Source organism: Carlito syrichta, unplaced genomic scaffold, assembly GCF_000164805.1.
Source record: "Carlito syrichta isolate Samal-C Ts95f unplaced genomic scaffold, Tarsius_syrichta-2.0.1 Scaffold308652, whole genome shotgun sequence".
Lineage (NCBI taxonomy): Eukaryota > Metazoa > Chordata > Mammalia > Primates > Tarsiidae > Carlito > Carlito syrichta.
This window is the reverse complement of record NW_007252748.1, coordinates 547497-552249: the sequence shown is the minus strand read 5'-3', so window position 1 is coordinate 552249 and position 4753 is coordinate 547497.

The following is a 4753-nucleotide window of genomic DNA, read 5'->3' as shown; positions in this document are numbered from 1 at the left end:
TTGCTGGAAATTGGAAGAAAGGCAATTCTTGTTGTAAAGTGGCAAAGAACTTGGCTGAATGGTGCTTATGTCCTAGTGTTTTGTGGAGGGTAGAACATGTGAGTGATAAAATTGGATATTGATCTGAAGCTATTTCTAAGCAAAGTGTTGGAAGCGTGGCTTGGTTCCTCTTGACTGCCTATAGAAAACATTTAGAAAAGAGAAATGATTTAAAGACAAAATTGGTTTTTTGTTTCTGCAGAGACTGGATCTCACTATGTCATCTCAAACTCCTGGTTTTGAGAGACCCTTAAAATTTAGAATACTCTCAGCCTATCCCTATTGGAAAAAATGAGAAAGTGGCCAGGCTCGGTGGCTCGGCCTGTAATCCCAGCATTTTGTGAGGCCAAGGCGAATGGATTGCTTGAGCCCGCGGGTTCAAGACCAGCCCGGGCAACTTAGCGAGACCTCATCTCTACAATAAAAATAAAAAATTAACCTGGCGTGCTAGCATGCGCCTGTAGTTCTGGCTGCTTGGAAGGCTGAGGCAGAAGGATCGTGGGAGCCCAGCAGGTCAACGCTAGGGTGACCGTGAGCGTGCCACTGCCCTCCAGCCTGGGCGACAGAGCGAGAGTCCAACTCAAAAAAAAAAAAGAGAAAGTTTCTCAGGAAAGAGAAGGTTGTGGCCAAATTTGATGAGGAAATTATTATGGATGGCCATTGCCACCTGAACAAAGGCTAGGTGTTACTCTTCAAGACAATGGGGACATGGGACAGCCATCTAACAGAAGCCAGGACCTATTGTCCAAGACACTGACCCCATCACGGGATGTAAGGGCCAGTGGGACAGAACAGTGTCAAAGGAGGAGCACTCCTTCCTGGCAACTGGTGCCCCACATCATAGGCTCCTAGTTAATACACTGCACTCCTCAGTGGCCCTAAGTAAGGCCCTGGAAGACCTGGTATAGCATGATTTGCACCCTGCAAAGCTGTGGGACTGTGTCTGCCTCCACTTCGATTGTCTCATAGAGCTGGGGGTCCTAAGCAGAGAACCACCTCAGGGTTAGGTCCCTGCAGAGAGCCCCCACTAGGGCAATGCTCAGCAGAGTCAAGGAGGTGGGACCACCAAAGACCCCAGACTGGCAGAGGATTCCAACCTGGGATAGCTGCAGGCACCTGACTCCAATTTACAGGAGCTGCAGCCTGGGCTGTACCCAGTAAAGCCATAGGGGCAGGCCAAGCTGTGGAGGTAGGACCTTTGCCTCAGTGGGCCTAGAGGGTAAAGCATCAAGTCAAAGCCAAGTGCAGTTTCTGATTCCCTGGTCTTGAACTTAACATCCTTCCTGACCCCCTCTGTCAACACCTGGTTGACTTCCTCTCTGCCCACAGCCCTGAGCACCAACTCTGATGACTTTTGCCTGATCCTGAGATACACAGTACACCCCCCACCCAGTTCTCCACTCTTTGCTGGCCTCTGTCACAACTCTTTGCACTCTCGAAGGCAATTGTTGATTTACAGGCAGGCAAGTATGTCTCTCTACATATACAGTTAACTCTTTGAGAGCAGACGCTCCTATTTTTGTCCATGTCCCCAGAACCCTGCTTAGGACCTGGAGAATGTTTAAGATGCAAAGTGTTGGAGGGATGGATGGATAAATGAGTGAATGGATGGATGGATAGATGGATGGATGTGTGGATGGGTGGAAGGAAGGAAGGAAGGAGGGAAGGAAAGAAGGAAGGAAGGAGTGGGTGGATGGATGGATAGATGGATGGTGAAGGTTCTGTCTTTGAGGGATCTTGCAGATGGGGAATGGAAAAAATGTAGAGAGAAGATAGTGTTTTTCCACATAGCATGCAGAAGACGGTCCATAGGGAGACATAACACTGGACGTCTCTCACATTCTTTGTCTCTCCAGAGTGGCCAGGAAGGCAGCATGGGAAATGATTGTGACAGCGGCCTGAGAAGGCAGACCTCGTTCTGCAATGACCTGAGCAGGAAGACCTGGTTCTGGGCATGGCTCTTTCATTGAGCAACTGTGTAAATTTGGATAAGTTGCAAAAAAACCTCTTCAAGCCTAAGATTTCTTATCTGTATGGTTAGACTAATTGAACTGACATGCCTTTGCTCAAAAATGCTGTTAAACGCTCCACCGTGGGATGGGTTCCTTTTGAGTTGTTGAGCCAGGTGGAGTGATCTCAGCCTCAGTTCCACTATCACATATTGTGTGTCTTTAGATGAATTTCCCATTCTCTCTGAGCTTCCTTTTCCTAACCTCTAAAATGTGGACGTTGGTTGGGCTCGCTGGCTCAACCTATAATACTAGCACTTTGTGAGGCCGAGGTGAGAGGATTGCCTGAGCCCGCGGGTTTAAGACCAGCCTAGAAAACATGGCGAGACCTCATCTCTATAATAAATCAAAAATTAGCCGGGCATGGTGGCACATGCCTGTAGTTCTGGCTGCCTGGAGGGCTGAGAAGGAAGGATCGCCAGAGCCCAGCAGGTCAACACTGGGGTGGCCATGAGTGTGCCACTGCACTCCAGCCTGGGTGACAGAGTGAGACTCCAACTCAAAAAAAATTAACAAAATAAAATAAAATGTGGATGTTAGCAGTACCTACCTCACAGTGTTATACATCCAATAAGTCTGTATGCCCACTGAGCAGCAACTGAGTAATATACAGAGACAACAGGGTTTGCAGCAGAAAAAGAGTTTCATAATCACAGGGCAGCCAAATGAGGAGATGGGAGGAGAGCTTCAAATCCATCTCTCCGAGGGGTTCTGGGCACTTAAGGGGATCATAGAGGGTGAGGGGCTGGAAAACTGAGGTGTTGATTGGTCGGGATAAGAGGGATGAAATCATCAGGATGTAGAAAGTGCAATCTTTGGTGAGTCAGCCTCTCAAGGGGCCCTTCAGCTGGCGTCAGTAGTTTCAAGACGTGAAAGAATATCTCAAATGGAAAACTTAACATTTCATAATGTTCAAGTTGTTATCTGTAGAACAGTTAAGGGGAACTATAATCTAGGGGCTATGTGATTCTAGAACAATAGGCACAAAACAATTCCGAGGAGGCGGGTCAGAGAGCAAGCTGACCTGATGATTAACGCTGAGTGTGCCTCAAGCTTGCTTGATGTTCATTTCTCCCCCTCCCTTCTTCCCTGACTCGTTTTATGAAGTTGTAGGGACTGTTTCAACAGCATCCTAATGAGGATCAAAGACGACTCTGGCAGGACCGTGTTGCCACACATTTTGCCAGTACAGAGGACATGGCCCTGAATCCTGTGTGGCACATGATTGGGGCCCTCTGAGATGCCATTTCCATCTGCACTGACTCTCTCCAAGGCCAAGGTTTATGCTTTCCAAGGGAAGTCTGGGAGCAGGGCTGTTGTGTACAATTGTGCATGCTGTGCCCAGAACAAAGGCTCCTGGCAAAAGAGCTGAGTGGGAGCTGAAACCCAGCCATGCACACCCGCCAATCCATGCTCGTTGGGGCAAGGCTGCCATCTGCCTATAAGGGCACAATTTAGCTCTCCCAAAAGGGTCCTCTGCACACATGCCAAATGCCTGTGGAGACGGTCTATCCAGGTGAGACTGGGACCAACAGCAGTGCCTTCTTCTAATTTGCATAAAGTTTCTCTATGGGCAGGTGGCAGCCGAGTCCCCAAACACTGATAAACTCCAGAAGTCCATATCCACGCTTCAGCTGGTCACTGAATCCCAGGTCTGGGAATAGAGTCCCTGACTCAATATCCCTCCCAGTGCCTGCTCATCTGCTCTTGGGTCTGAGCCAGCCCACTTCCCCACCCTGACAGCCCTACCCACTAAGATGATGCTCTCTGGCCTCTGTCTGGACCTCCCTGCAGCCAAGAGTATGACAGCCCAGCATTCTCTCTGGACAGTATTCAGCCTGGCAGTCAGTGCTTTTTCCCCTCATAGTCCCCAGTCTGTCTCATCTACCCTGCTCAGGTCACTAACTCATTCTTTCTTTCCTTTCTTCCTTTCTACCTTCCTTACACCCTTCCTTCCTTCCTTCCTTCCTTCCTTCCTCCCTCCCTCCCTCCCTCTCTCTCTCTTTTTCCACCCCCTTTCACCCCCCCTCTCTCTCCTCCTCTCTCTCTCTTTCTCTTTTTTGAGTTGGAGTCTCATTCCACCCAGGCTGAAGTACAGTGGCATGCTCATGGTCACCCCAGCATCGATCCGCTGGACCCTGGCGATCCTTCTGCCTCAACCTTCCAAGTAGTCAGAACTACAGGTGCACACTATCATGCTAGGCTAATTTTTGATTTATTGTAGAGATGAGGTCTCACCGAGTTGCCTGGGCTGGTCTTGAACCCACTGAGCCTGGCCCTAACTCAACCTTTCTTTCTTTCTTTTTCTTTCTTTCTTTCTTTCTTTCTTTCTTTCTTTCTTTCTTTCTTTCTTTCTTTCTTTCTTTTCTTTTCGTTTCTTTTCGTTTCTTTTCTTTCTTGCTTGCTTGCTTTCCTTCTTTCTTTTTTTATCAATACTTTTTATTATGTTTTTGTGGGGTCCAGTTAAGGATTAGGTGTACAATTACGTTTCATTCAGGCACCCTGTTGATAAGAAGTGTTTCCCCTCTTTCTTTTTTTAAAGCAAGATTTATTAAGAGGACAGAAATGATCCCACAGGGGGAGGGGACCCAAGGAAGTTGCCCCTAACTCACTCTCTCAAGGCTGACTAGGGGCATCGCCCTTTGCACTTGCAGAATGTCACAGGACAGGGAGGAGGACCTTGTCACAGAGGTGTTACCTATGGG